The sequence below is a fragment of the Sander lucioperca genome, chromosome 19 (assembly GCF_008315115.2).
Source record: "Sander lucioperca isolate FBNREF2018 chromosome 19, SLUC_FBN_1.2, whole genome shotgun sequence".
NCBI classification, from domain to species: Eukaryota; Metazoa; Chordata; class Actinopteri; order Perciformes; family Percidae; genus Sander; species Sander lucioperca.
In genome coordinates, this window is record NC_050191.1 from 16054836 (window position 1) to 16071131 (window position 16296).

The 16296-nt window shown below is 40.1% G+C and overlaps 1 protein-coding gene across 1 annotated transcript in view; it reads left to right on the top strand.

The window, feature by feature from the left end:
- Window positions 1–16296, top strand: part of sash1a (SAM and SH3 domain containing 1a) — a 259596-nt gene that overhangs the window by 60690 nt on the left and 182610 nt on the right. The window lies entirely within an intron of this gene.

The following is a 16296-nucleotide window of genomic DNA, read 5'->3' on the forward strand; positions in this document are numbered from 1 at the left end:
CATGCGGGAGCCAGAGATAAGGAAAGGGAGAGGTGGGGGCGAGAGTGCAATTGCTGGTGGCCGTCAATGAATTTCAGCATTAACAGGTTGTACGCAGCCTTTAACATGACAGGAATAATCTCGATAGACGTTGCATTCAATGTGATGCGTAGCAGCAATTCTGTAGGATAAGAAACTTCACATTATATAGCAGAGCTAGTGGTCATCTCAAGATGGCTCAACGCCGAAACACAGTTTGACTTGGCTTTGCTCAATGATGCATGAAAGCCACATTGGCCTCCAGTGAGATCATCTGACCTTGCGTCCCACTGCCCTGTCTGTGTCATTGCCCATATTCAAGGCTTTTCCAAACAGCAGTCTGTGATTTGTCACCATTTATTTCCATTTTTTAATATTCAATATGCTGTTCTTGATGTAAAGTCTCTGTTATTGCACAAAACCCAGCAGCGTTGGTGCACAATTGGCCGCCAATAAATGGGTGCTGATTGTGCACATTAGAATTTGCTGATATTATACTGAGTTGCATTTCTTCTTAAAACGTTATTCAATTGTCCTAAGGCTTCAGTAATCTCTGTTTAGCCTGTAAATTCCCCTCTCCATCTACACCTTCCCCTTTTCGGTTGGGGAATTCTGATCCTTTATGTGGGTTCATCAGATCAGTCCATTTCTTCAAAGGTTTCTTAAAAAAAAATCCCAACTAATATCTTGAGCACTCTGTCTACAATTATGCTGCAGGTTTACAAAACCTTTCTTCCACAGTTTCCATGTGTCTCATCGACAGAAGGCTAAAGCACATCTAGTGCTACTAGACATTACCAACCTTTCTGGAGTCTAATAAAAGAAACGTTGTTCTTGTTGGAATACGTTCACATTGTAAATGGGAAGTAATGAGGTGGGAAAGTAAAGGCTGTGGATGGTTGAACTGGGTGTCAAGAGGGGAGGGTATGGGTACCAGGGAACAGGATGGAGCTGGAGGAAGGATACCATACCAAGGAGTATGATGGTTGATGGATAGATGAAGAAAGTGTGTAGAGAGGCGCGGAGGGAGAGCAGAGGGGCTCTATCTGCCTGCTGCCTCTCCCCATAGGAACAGCTGTCTCTCAGTCTGCAACAGATGCAGATTCACAGAGGGGGGAGAGATGGTCTGACAACTCCCTTGGTCTTTTCTATACTTGTCTCTATCTGCTGAATAAAGTATACATCAGTGTCACTTAGCTTTAATTTCCTGTTGAGAAAATACTTTAACATGGGAGATACTTATTGACACTCTTTTTATACCACCATGAAAACATTTAAAGTGCCTCCCCACCTGCTGTAATTTCTGATATTTCTACACTATCTGTACGCTTGTCCATGTTGCAGGATACGTTCTCTACAGTCCACTATAACTTAGCCAGTCGCTATGTGTGCTGTCTAAACTGGAAGCTCCTGTAATGAACAGTTTACATTTGATCAGTCCAAGCCCTGTCTACTGGTAAGAGAGGTTTTCAATTATTTTGTTTCTATTTGTTTACCTCCCTAAAGGCCGTTTCACATTGTACGCGGCATGCGCTGTGCTCGCCGCTAGGTTGTCCTATTCCAAACTATATTTGTTGTGCTTGCCGCCGGGCTCAGCGCAAATTTACGTCATACATGCGCCAATATTTGAATGCACGTCACGTCTGCGTCCTGTGTTTACATCAGACGTGCAGTACATGCGACATTGTGGATACACAGTAGTGATTTGGTGGAGACGATGTTTCTGTCTTTGAAACAAAAGAAAGCCTTGGCACTTGCCCTGGTTGTGAGGAGAAGACGGAGGAAGGCACCCGCAAGAAGGGTGGGTGCACGAGATCCCTCAGGTCCAGAGAGCAGTTGGGGGAATTCCGGCTGGTGAAGGAGCTCCGCTTTCACTGTGACCGGTTCCAGGAGTACTTTCGGCTCAACAGGGAGCAATTTGACAGTCTGCTGACGAGAGTCGGGCCTACGATTTCCCGGATGCGAACAACATTCCGAAAGCCCATTTCTACAACGGAGCGTCTGGCTGTTTGTCTCTCCCTGACGTGTGGCTCCAGACAAGACAGTATGGAAAAGTACTTTCAAGTCTGCCCCTGCACCACTTTTTTGTCTCCTCTCCTTTATGTACCTGTCCCTTAGGTTCTTCCACCTTTTCTTACACCATCCATCCATCCATCTTCTTCCGCTTATCCGGTAACGGGTCGCGGGGGTAGCAGCTCCAGCAGGGGACCCCAAACTTCCCTTTCCCGAGCCACATTAACCAGCTCCGACTGGGGGATCCCTTTTCTTACACTCCTCCTCTAAATAGATGAAGACGTGTGGATTATTTTAATTTCTAAATAAAATGTTGCATTTCAACACTATTTGTCATTGCATGTTTATATACTTAAGTAAGAGGTCTGCAGTCATTGCAGTTGGGTATAATAAAGCTAAGATATGAGCCTACATTCATACATGCATCATTCATTCTCTGGAAAACACTTTGTTTAATGCATTTGTGCAATTAATTCCTCCAAAACTGGAGCTTATACATTTGGAAATGGGTAGTTATTCTGTGTAAAGGCCAATATACCTACCTATATACCTATATGTGAACTTCAATGAAAATGAACATGACTTGTGTCAATCAGTCCAAACATATTTTACATCATATAAATAAATACAATATTATTGTGTAAATACAACCGAGTGTAAATTGTAATTTCCCCATTGGGGATCAATAAAGAGTATAAATTATAATTTTTTTTAATAAAAAATACAAATATATCCTTCAAATACCTGTATGGAGCTGTATAATCAACTTGGTATTTGGTTTTCGCAGCTCACAACAGTAGGCTACAGTTCTTCTCAGTTGCTTTGGTGCATTTCTCAGATCAGAGATGACAATAATGTGTAACTTTGTCACATAGGGAATAGTGCTCCCTTTCATGTGCATTGTTCATTAGACTATACTTACAGAGTGAACTGTTAAATATGGACAACAACACAAAGCAGTTTCACTATCTTGGTATAAACAATGGCATAAGTCAGTTTGATTCATTGTTACTTGCTTTGGACATAAACAAAAGATTTCCAGAAAGATACACGATTTCTCAGGTCAGTCACTATGCAGTGCAGTTTACACCAATTGTTTTAAGAAATGCACTCACTGTTGTGCAAATGCAATTATGATTTGACAAATGCACCAAAGTAACTGAGAAAAAATGTAACATAGGATTGTATTTCAGTGGAGACATATATGTTGATTTCACATAGCTAAAACAAACCTGAATGATTTCAATTAAGAGGCTACAATAATCTACACAGCTGGCATGCTTATTATGGTGAAATATGCTTCCACAGCATAGTTTTGCGTCCGAGGCCTCTGTACGACCTCGAACTTGTGTCGTAGCCTATACAGCTTTGGGAGATCGCTGACGGCCAAAATCAACCTCTCGTCCATGTTCCGTTTGTGGATCCACGTGTATTCTGTGTTTTTGTTGTTGTTTTTTTTCAGACACTTGAATGCACGTCACCGCGCACTGCGGCCGCTCTTGCGCGTGCCGCGGTCAAAGTTGAACCATGTTGAACTTTGACCGCGGCACGCGCAAGAGCGGCCAGCCGCAAAATGCCGCTTGCGCTGCGCTTTGCTCAGCGCAGCGGCAGACCAGTTCTTTTGCGCGCATGTCATTGACAATAATGGGTTTCATAGCGCAGCGCTGCCGTTTGCGCGTACAATGTGAAACGGCCTTTAGGCTTCTGATGGATAATAGATTGGCTGGTAAGAGATGTTGTGCCTGCCTGGTTTGTTTTGATTAAATAATGGATGTGAAGGGAACTGAATGTAATCAATTGTTTTGGCTCATAGAGAATACTCCCCTTAAAAGTTGTATTGGGACCGATAATGTATTAATGCTGTATAATGTAATAACCTGGTCAAATGTAATACAGTTATCCTTTTAAATCGAATACAAATGCAACAGAGCTTGCTTTAAAGGTAATTTAGTAATTGTGTAAGAATGAATAACCCTTTTTCACATCTTTTACATCCTCTTAAATCAGTTAATCAACAGCCATTATAATCGTACATTTTTTACTAAGTATTTACATCCACCAATTTCACATGTCAAAATCCATTTTCTAGTAATGTGGATTACTACACAGCCTGCGAAACCTGATGCATAATTTCTTTTGTGGCTCTGGAGGAGCTTTGTCAAGTCTGAGAACATGACTCAAGTGACATCACTCGGGTATCTCAGTTTGTGATCGGAGACTAAAAATGTTTGTTTAAAATTAAATGCTAAACTTTATTTTGCTGAAATTCTCATGAACTGATTATCTTCCTGCATTCTAAATTCTGAGACATTTTGTATAACAGTGTCAAATCCCACGTGTTTCACTGCTGATGTGCTAACCTAGTTTCAGTTTCAACTGCAGTGAGTTCTCTTCACTTTCTGGCCCCTTTTGGGGTTCATTTAAAGGATACAGTAGTGTGAGTATTTCTGTGTGTGTGTGTGTGTGTGTGTGTGTGTGTGTGTGTGTGAGGTTGAGTGTCATGCAAGTGTACGTGCTTGTGCGATTGCATGTGTTTTCTTCTATTGTAGCAAATTATCTTCATTAATTTCGACACACAAGGAAATTAGCCTGTTCTCTGCTTGAGGCTATGTCTAAATTAGAGCGATTGGGGATTTCAAGGGCTTGAGAGACTAAAGCCTATTCTAGGCTCAAATAGTCAAATAAAAAAAAAAAGAGACATTTCTAAGTGATTTGTCTCATAAGAGGTTATCAGCCACCCTTTGCAGTCACAGTGGGAAGTATCTGTTGATTTTATTTTCAGTATCTCTGGTATTGATTAGTGTGAGATCCAGGTTGAAAGGTTTGTTCACATCCTCTGCTTTGCTCCATCATTCCTCTCCCCATCTCTTCTTCATTTTCCCATCTGTAATCCTTTGCCTTGTTCAGCCCGGCTGTGTGTTTGTCTATTGTGTGGCATGTGGGGAAGGCAGGCTGACTCTCCGGAGAGCCGGCAGCCGATTCCAAACACAAGACATTTGACTTAGGTGTCAAGAGAATGTGCGCTTGTATACTTGACTGTTGAACTGCCCACCCAGAGGCCTGTCTGAATAGCAGTGAGCCCAGACACAATGGAGCATGGGAAAGGAGGTGGAGAGAGAGGAAGAAGAGGAGGAGGTTAACAGCTGAGACAACCATGTAGTGTGCAGCATACTGCCCTATGGGAGGTCTATTGAGTGAAAGCTCACTGCGCTTCACTGGTTTGCTGTACAGCTCAGTATTGTGCTGAACACAAGCACTATGTTGCATTTGGATTAGATTTCCTTTTATTTTATTTAGTTACTACTTGTGCTGTCCATGCATTCTGGCTTCAGAAATACCTCTGGTTTTGTTAATTTTGACAAGTAATGCATCCTAATCCCATCTCAGTTCAGTCTTTACAGTTCTAAGGTCAACTAGACGGCTACAAAGAAAATGTTGCTGCAGTTTGTCCCAGTTACACAAAAACCGGTCTGTTTCCTGGGGTGTTTCACTGCTTCCCTGAATTATGCAAAATTGTGTTTTGATAGACCAGCTCACACATTTCATTAGAGTTTAGCTTAAGAGCTGTTGGATAACAACATTTAGATTACTGTACTTGTAGTGCTGTACTGTGCTGTTGCATCAGCCCACCGCCAGTGACTAATGGCTGGCTTTTTGGTTGTGACAAGCAACTGTCACAGCGCTTTAGTTTAGGCCTAATTCATCATACTGTATGTCACTAATGTAGATGAGAGTCTTTCAAATTCGGTCCAGCACCCTTGTCAGATGTAATTTTGGACTCATGACTGTCATCTTTCAAATAAGCAAAAAAATGGCTCAAAACAAGATCCTTTAGCGGTGCGTCAGATGACATTTAAACAGACGGAGCTCTTTCTACGTGAGACATGGTTGATTCGCTTTAATGGTCAAATTACATGGACATCAACCAGGAGAGGCTCATTTGAGATGGCGTGTGGCCAGCCAGCCCAGCATGAAGCCAATCTTCCCACCCCGATTGACTTATCTCTGCAAAGTTAATCAATAATTAACAATAAGACATGCTGTGATAAGGACGGTAATGCCCTTTTAGTAAGATAACACCTTGCTCTATAACTCTCTTTACCTTCTCTAATGGTGGAATGTGCACGTACAACTGACCCCAACTGTCATCCTTGAACATTTGCATCAAGACCCTGGAAAGTCATAGATGTTCCAAAACGTTCACTTTTGAGGAACTGACATCAGCCTTGTTTTCCGCTTGGTTGCTATGAACCATCGATCTTATCTTAGTGGGGTACTTTAAAATGTTCTCATAAGGCCAAGACATTTTCCCAAACTGGGGAAGCATAATTGCTCAAGTGAAGCCAAAGCATGAAAACCACCAGAACTGAGTCATGTGAACCTGTCTCTGCTGTCAACACATTTACTTCACTATATGGACCCTTCTCAATAATTCAGGTTAGCTTGTTAGCTAAATAAATCCCAAGTTTTAGCATTGCTAAAGTTGTAGCACAGTTGACCTTCTGCATTGTGGTCACATAAACGCATCACCATAAAGCAAAGAAATAAGCTAGGAGTACGTATACGCACTGTATGGCCATGTGCTTGTGTTTAGCTCACGTGTCACTCTCATGATCTGACACTGTCGGTCTCCTGAAGGAGATCACATGATAGATTCTCTTGATGTAGCTGCACTGTTTCTTCCACAAACCTCTGAAGTTTAAACCAGTCATACCTAATAGATATTACTTCTGTTGCCAAGTCAGTGTAAGTTTCAGTTTCCTGAGCGTGCAGTAGTATTCCAGCTCAAGCTGCGGCCAACGGCTAGATTCAAAGTTGTATCTAGCTGTCATCATCTATCAATACCAAATAGATGTCTCTGAGCCATTGTTCTTTGAAGTGTTGAGACAAACTGGTGTGCACAGAAGATGTGGAACATCAGTTGATGAAACAAATCAGCTTGTCTCTCCATAAGTGTGATGTATTTCCTTCTGGAGATTCCTTTTTCTTCTTTGTGTCATTCTCTGCTTCTCTCCTGTCTCGTCCCATATCCACAACTGAATCTAGGTTACATCACTTCTCGAGATTATACCAAGCATATTTTTCTTGCTCTGTGTCTTCACTTTCTCTCCTTCACTTTAAGCTTGTATTCAAATTTGGATATTAACTATTGTCACAGGAACAACAATCCAAAGTATGTTAGCTTTCTTGAATAAATCCAGGAACTGTAGTTCTTTGAAACTAGTTTGTTTTCCCTTCAGAGAGACTGATGTTAAACAGAGTGGGCGTTTGTCAAGTCAGTTGTTCAGCTATGCCTTTTCAGTCTAAACTTTGTTATGGTAATAAAGGAAAGGGGCATGTTGCTGCATACCTTCAGAGAAGAAGAATTCTTTTAGGTTTACCCGTTTTCTTGCATATTTCCTCTAAATGAAATGTGTTAGATCATAAATATTACATTCAAAGTAAAGAGGATGGGGAAAAAACAACCAAAGCAGCCTTGAGTCTAATGTCTGCATTCATGGCAAGTATTTTTGTCCCTCTTCTTTTCTTGTAGTTCGTCTCAGGAGATTTCTTTTTTTTTAACCTTTATTTATTCAGGGAAGGTTCACTGAGAGGAACGCCCTGATTACATTCACACAGTTGCACATTCATACCTGGAAGCTGCCCAGTACAACCACAGTCTGATCTGCTGGCCACTGAGCAGCTCCACTGGAGCTGTTTGGATTAGGGCCTTGCTTATGAGGGAGGGACAAGCTCTATTCTTTCACTTTCCCCACCCAGATTTATCCTGTCGGTCTGGGGATTGAACCCGACGACCTTCCGGTCACAAGCTCGCTTCTCTAACCTTTAGGCCACCACTGCCACACAGCTGCTCATTAGAAATGGCCTTTCTTTCCCACCGGTGTTCCAGCACCCTAACCCACAGCTCCCATGTTGTTCAAGCAGAGCTACCCTCAGCTAACCATCCCACCGGGGACATTGAGGGCCACACTCAATAGCAGTGCCAGTCATGTCAAACGTAGCAGGCACATGAAATAATGAAAGAGTTGAACAATGCATCGACTAAATCAATCGAGGAATCAGTATCAGCCAGCCGTATTGTGTGGCCTTTGCGGCAGCTCAGGTGAGCATATCGCAGAGCGCATATACCTGGATAATTTGCATCGTTGCATCATTAGCATTTAATGATACATCACAATCACTTTGATTACAATTGATATAGTCAAAACCACAATTTCAAAATATCTTTACATTTCACGTCTTTTAAACCTTTTTAAAAGCAGGACAAAGTGAGTGTACGTCTGTATAAACAACGGAATACAAACATAAAAGCTAGTTACTGCTAACTATAGGCTACATTTATTTTCATAAATTATTGGCCATGTGGGAGTGTGAGTTCATGATCTTCTCTTGTTTGTTTGTGTGTGCGTGTGCGTGCGTGCTGCTTTTATATCTCAAAGATGAAAGAAAACCTACTCCCTCATTGCTTCCCAAAACTACATCAAAACCTTTCATCTTGCTGGAATTATGACTCACTTATTGAGTATAAGTATGTTATTTTTAACATGTTTTTGGGGCTAGCCTGTGATCAGAATGATTTGGATTCAAATGAGTTTAGCTATGCTAACACGGGTATTTCGCAGTCTTTTCAATCCGTGCAGCTGCAAGTTGAAGTGTACACTCAAAAAAGCCCAACTAATGGGACACTACTCATTCCATTTGTCGGACTAATTCTTAAACAAATCTTAAAGATAAACAAGTTCAATGTTGTAATTTAGATATTTTTAGATATATTAGCTAAACTGTCAGGCTGAATGAGATTTGACAAAGAAATGTATTGACTACTCAATCTTTACATTTTAGCCCATTGTCAATGTTTTCTTCTCTGTTCCATCCTGCAGTTTAAAGATGCTGCCATTGTATCAATTCAGATGAGCAGCACAAATGGCAATTACAGCAAATGCCAGCAGTATCATTTGCATGTAAATTGCCTTTTTTATTTATCCAATATCAGTTTTTAACCTTACCCCAACCCTGAATTTTGTGTTTGGTTTGTCTATAAGCTCGTGCCTCTGTGGGACCAACTGATATGCTGGCTTTATATTTTAAACACTGGCTTGTTTTAAAGTAACAATGTATTTTAGCAGAATATTATGAGTTGGGGTCACAAAGTGGGGATTGAGTTTTAAGGGCAACATTGTCTATGCTTTTTCAGTCACTCCATTTATCTACAAAGGTGAGGAAATGTGCACCTAATGTCCGTGTATGAATTTGAGCGGGCCTAGTCCAGACAAATGGTATTTGGACTATACGTGACACCAGATAATACTTCTTGCAACCTCATTTTAGCTGACACAGATTACCCCATAGAGGTGTGTTTCGACAAATGGCTATCTACAAGAAGACTGGACATATACTAGCCCTCAGAGGCAATGCAGTTTACTACTTGAAGAAACTATGCCATTCAACCACATAAGAAAATAGCAGGAAATCTTAGTAGGTAATCAAAAGAGAAAATATTAGAATGAAACATGTAGAAAACCAAAGCAAGTGAAAGTGAAATTGGTTCTCTTCCATTGCTCTTACGTAGAGAGTACTCTAACCTTTGGTTTTATTGCCTGATTCTTTTCATTGTGTGTAAACAATAAAAAACAAACTGCATGAAACAGTTAATATGTAACAAAATGGGTGTGTGTGTGTGTGTGTGTGTGTGTGTGGTCGTCAAATTTAAGATGAGCCATATTCACATTGTTTTGTAATGTGGCGTGTGGGTTATTAGAATTAATTTACCTGTCATGTTAGAGTCTCACTGTTGCTGGTTCTATTGTTACATTATTGTTTGTCTTATTGGATTAGATATATAATAATAATAATAATTTCTGAAAGGACAATAAAGTAAATACTATCTAATTATTGGTGCTAAAGTATGTGCCAAATAACTCAAGTCATCTTAAGGCAGTTGATATTAATTCAACCTAAAACAAGCCTTTAATAAGCCTTCAATAAACAGAGAGATATTATAAAACTGAAATGTTAACAGGTTTCCTTTGCCTGGACAATTTTAGTATTCCTGGAATACCAATACACATATTTGCAGTTAGCATTAAGCACATTCCTCTAAATCTGTAGAATACATCCATTTTTTTTTTTTTTTTAAATCTGCCCTCCAGAGACAAGGATTTTCTCCTGTGTGACTCTGCATATCTTAGCCAGCTCCGCATAAAGCCAGGCATTTTCTGTAAATAGCCGGCCCTCCACAGGGAATGTTTTATGGCGTGTGACTGCTGCACTTTACAGTCTACTACTAGTCTGCTCTTCAATCTCTCCGTGTTTCGACAAAGTGTTTTCTTGTCCTTGCTTTGCTTTTAAAATATTAGATTACAAAATATTAAGTACAAAACCCAAAGCTATTTGAAGTAAAGATTTTTTTTTAAAATCATATTTATTTAACTTCACTGTGTGGAAATGCTTGGATATGACAACTTTCCCTGTAAAGCAAAATAACTGCCAGATGGAACATGCTGAACTCAATCAAAATTTGAAATAAAACATGTTAATGTATTTATTGGTGGATACTTCAGATGTTTTGTAATTACAACAATAAGTGATTATCTAGTAAAAGTCATGATTAAACATGTAATAAAGAACATATCATTATGGCATTATTAGGAAATGATATGAGTCGCGGTTACAAATCCATGGCATCATATAAATCATCACAATGGTTTTTTTTCCCATTTTAGAGGAATGTTTAATTTATACAAGCTCCAGTATGCTTTATATGGCAATCATTTCATCCGATGCTACAAGGACTTTAAATGTTAGAGTATATATGTTAAAATCGTACAGGTGAGCTTTTACTAGTGGTTTCCACTTCCTGCTCTGGTTTCCTGTGTATGTTTAACGCTAACAATCTTTGCACTCCACACCTCACTGAGTTAGTCCCCAAGCTTACATGGATACAACACTGCAGCATTGAATAATCCCTTAATTACAAAAGTGTGATAGACACTGTGTCAGTATGCATTAAGACCAACATAATGATGGAGAAATAAAGCTTTGTGCAGGATGTATGCTGAAACAAAGAGTCACGGGTGACATGCAGCCCCCACGTTAAGTCTTAGTAAATGACTCACCTGTTATGCTCTAAAAAGTATTTGCCAAGTGCCCGACTTTTCATGACTCACATTTTTATCCTGCTCTGCCCACGTCCACAGTGGATTGACCGTTAAAATATCTCACGCTCTTAGCTGCAGTCGTACCAAAGATCACAGCTTCCCATCGGTGCATAACAAGCCACCGACGCTTGTACTCAACATGCTGCACCCACACGCCCTGAAGTTTAAACCCGTTACACAACACAGCCAGCCATTTCACACAAACACAGCTGCAGCAGTAGAAGCAATCCCAGCAGGTGAACTGCTCAGACATGAAACAGGCTTTGGGGATGTGCAGTGCTTGAGGCAAAGTTACAGCATCTGGAATAGGACCAATACTGGCTTTTCTTTTAATGCAATAGGGAGAAACACAATAATGCAGAGAGGCAGAGGACTATGAAATTGTTTGAGTGAAAACATTTCCTAATACTCCTGACATTAAATTGAGTTTTCTTATCTGGCGCATGGAATGTGTTGCCCTCAGCAAGTGACCTTGTTTATGCTTTAGATGTCCAGTGTACTGTATGGATGTAAAGCAATTGAATTCTCTTCAACTTTGTGTCCTCCTTTGAGAGGAGAAATTGTGTTTACAGATTTTAAGTTAAAGATCCCTTGAAATATTAACAACCTTGCCCCTTTGCAAAGGGCCACACAATAGTCAGTGTTTGACTGTAACCACCAAGAATATCTGCACAGCAATCGGAACACAAACTCGAGACTCTTATATAAATGCATGTGACACCCCTGCAGCAAAGCATTTGTTCATGCATTTAAATAGGACTATTAATATAATGATGGATACGTTCTACTTATAGATTCTGCAAGTCTGCCAGTCTGTTAACTCTTCCGCATGCCACTGAGCATTAGTCTGTAATTGGTTTGTGGGTGACGAGGGCCCTGTAGAGAAAATGAGCTCAAACATTTGACCCCTCGCTGCTCACTCTGTTGTAGTTCCGGATGATTCCACCATCAATCTCCTATTCACGCAGGCACTTTCACAGATAAACCATTACAGATGTCAAGATGTGGAAATTTCACATTACGTTATGTTGCAAGTTGTCAGTATTAACACAGACCTTTTAAATGAGATGGCTCTGAATCCGAAGAATGAGCCTTGAAAAACTTCTGTTGCTGGTTGAGAAATCCGATTCATGACCGTGTGAGGAAAGTAGCTCTGCTCTATATGGTAGAAGGCCTTCTTGGTCTGCTATTCTCTTGGATTGTCATTGTTTAGGAGGGGTCTGACATGTTGGACAATTATCCTAACATAAACCACAAAATCATACTTGTGTCAGTGCTACAGACTACCACAGCATATGAAGAAGCATAACTACGATGTTCCTATTTTATAGAATATAAATTGATTTTGCTGTAGCAGTAGGCTCTGAAATGGTGACCAAATTTCACCTCACTAGCAACAACGGTAACATTGGTTCAGGCAGGACAAACAAACAAGGCTTTCACGCCACCACAGCTGATTGTCAGCTGATATAAACAACACTGATTGCGTTCAGACAAAGCAGACTGTTTATTCTGTTTTACTCCTCATCCCTGGTCATACCCTGATGTTCACAGTTTGTGCTGCTTTTTCACCCACAAGCCTCCTCTGGCCTGGTTCTTTACTAATACGTTTACCGGGTATGGTACCTTTCTGTAGGCTTGACTCTCAAGATTCTGTATTTCATATCTCAGTGATATTCCAGTGATCTGCCAGCGTCTGTTTAGTTTTGCTCTGGTGCCCCTGGGGGATTTAATGTTCCCTACCGAGTGTTCAGTATTCTGTGTGCATTCATATGGGAACTAGAAGCTGTTATTGCCAAACCCAACCGTATTGCCATATAGCTACAATTGTGAATTGAGTGTGCTGGAGCAAATTACTTGGTTGTCTAAAGAATGTTATCATCATTTAACAGTTAAGTTGCCCAACAAGCCAATTTCTATAAACCCAAAGTGTGTTCCATTTAATAGAAAAAGTACCTCAGATGCAGCTTCTGATCTCTCAAACAAGCCTCTGAAATCCAACAGAGAACTGAGATCAAACAGACCTCGATGGACCAGTATGAAAATGTGCAGTTGGAAGTTAAGATTGTGTGTAGATGTGTGTGTGTGTGTGTACATGCATGTGTGGGAGTGCATGAGCCTTTCTGAAGCCCATGCTTTAAGGTGAGGCGTTAAGGTCCCGGGGGTTCTGTGCAGTACATCAAATGTAGTCGAGCCATTTCTTCACTTAATTGTGTGGCATGTTTGAAGGAGCTTACTTGAGCAGAAAATTTAATATAAAACACTTAAGTCACCGGACTCACACATTATGTTTTTAGATTGGGGGGGGCGGTCTTCTGCAGAGATGAGAAGGAGATTATAGCAAAGGTTATTTGAAGGATGTTGTTATGGCATTTTCAACAGACAAAAGCAGTTTTATGACTTGCTGATGCTAAATCATTCTGGTGTGTGCCCTGAAAAATAATGCATTAATGCATTAATGTATTAATAATTTTCTTGGATTCAGTTTCCTGGAAATTCAACATTTCCTTCTTCCTCTGGAGCTTACGGCAAACTTTCCTCAAGTTTTCCTCAGTAATGTATTCCAAAAGAACTCATCTACAATTTCAATGAAGTCCTGTGCTGAATTATTTGAAAAAAATACATTTCTCAGGTCAACTAATGCACAGTATAATGGATCTCATCAGTCATCAAGTCTTTAATTGCAGGTTTTACAAAAGCATTGGGGAGATATTGGTTGTCAAAATATTGAGAAGTCATATGCTGATGGTGTCTCTTGTATTGATTACAGAATTTGATTGGTTGGCTGGGTGGACCCAGGAAATGGTTCAGTGGCTGTGTATCCAAGAATCGTCTCCACAGATATGAGGTCAGTTTGGGTGATCAATATCCTGTATCGTGTCAATGTGGACAAAATAATAGGAACACCTTGCAATGTAATACAGTCCAATGTAACAACACACACTATGGCCTCAAATACTATGATGAATCATCATCTTTCTGACACCATGAACTTCACAAAGATTATTATGTTGACTGGTATTGCTTGTATTGCGTCCATATCGGTATTGTCATATATTAATATACACATTATTTGTATCTATAATAACATCTGTATTTATATATCAATGACACTAATAATAATAATAATAATAATAATAATAATAAATCAAATTCCATGTTTAAGTAGGCAAAATATAAAATGCAAAGTCCAAGCTGTTCTATTGACAATGATTATATAGGATTATGTACTTTGGACTTGACATTGGAAGAGGGACTCTTCATGCCCAAGACCTGTCCGGCTATATCATTCAAGTGATTGTTTTCCTTTGAAATGGCCTCATATTTCTTTCTTGAGCATTTTGTTTTCTGTTAGTATGAAGTCAGATGTTAGCAGTGCACCGTAACAGATGAGGAGATCCTCCTGAGGCCGAGCTCAGAGTCAGACATCGAGTCTGATTGATGTGTCATGCACTTGTTGTGAAATCGTTATGATGGAATCCTCATCCGCAGCCATCATTGTCACCAATAATGACCCCTAATGAAAAATGGACCATTCTTCTTTCCATCTGTCTTCTCTGAGGCACTGCAGAGATTAATACAGTCATCGGACCTCGTGTTCGATAACCATTTACTTTACCTGGTCTTTCACTTTGCTTTTCATATGTCATGGACCTGTGGCAGTAAAGCAAGGTTCATATATTCTAAGATGGTAGTGAGTTCACTAAATGATTTTAATTATGCACATTTTTAGTAATTGTTATCAAACAATCATCTTTTTGTCACATTTCCCCATGTCCTGTATGGTGTGTTTTTCCCCACCAATACATCATACCATTTACATAAACCTGAGGAACTGGTGGATAGGTCAGATGCTCAGAGCCCTTGCATTAATATAACATGTTAACAATCCTGGGCTCGCAGCCATCATCTTCCCATCCATTTGAGACTAGATTTATTGCAGTGAGACTCTGTGGCCGCTGTGTCTAATTGCTCTTTTGTCTTCAGTCCTCCTGAGGTACAGACACTGGATGAAGGATGGACCCGCAGCTTAGTTGCAAGTCATCTACTTTAAGAGTAGTGTCTTCTCTCGGCTCCAAACACCAAAAAAAAAACGTAAGTACAAACACTGTATTAACTTTACATTTCTCTGCTTTATTTTAATTATTCAAATATAATAATTTTTCCATCCATTTTTTTTCTCATGAGAAGAGAAAGAGAGTTAAATCCTTTATGAAGAAACATCAGTTGTTTTCATCTTGTGCCATCAATCATAAAGGAAGTTTCTGTCGATTATTTCATCTCGTCTTTGAAAAAAAAAAACACAGCTTCACATATCTGCATAATGATTCATTCATTTCAATCACCTTGTTTTAATTAAGAAGGAAACGAGGTCTTTAAAAAAAAAAAGAGAGAGCTTATCTTTATTAATTGGGCGTTCTGCACCACTGCTTTGCTGAGGGGATTGTTATAAAACATTCTCTGAAGTAGCTCTCTGATGACGGTTCATTTATCATCAGCTGGAAACCTTCCCTTTAGCGCATAGAGCTCCACACACACACACACACACACACACACACACACACACATACACACAAGGGACTGTCATACTGAACTCAGTTTACAAGTATTTTTCTAGCTGGGACATGTCTCCCTGTCTCTATCGCCTTGTCTTTTTGGTTTTGATTACATGTCTGGTGCAATTCATCTGTCCTCAGCAATGAAACACTCTTTAAGAGATCTCCTGAATGATTAGTTCAACAGTCATCTCTCAGCTAGCCACCTGGTTTGCCAGTTGAATCTTATGCCTCTGGGTGCCATTTTGCTCTGAGGTTAGTCGTAGATCACAAGGTAATGTGGCTAGCTGGAATTGCCTTTATTCAATATCTCCTGTCAGAGATCCTCAAGCTTGTCTCGAGCCAGACCCTGCAGTGAACCCTCTAAATGATCCTTATATATGTAGTTAAAGGGAGAGGAGAGGAGAGGAGAGGCATTTGTATTTCACCAGTGGGCAGATTGACTGACACACTTAACAAATTAGCTCTTTTAATCTCCAGCCTTTACATCAACAGGTGTGTAAGGGGTCTCTGGAGGTTGTTGTGTGTCAGTTGTATGTGTGGGAAGGAGG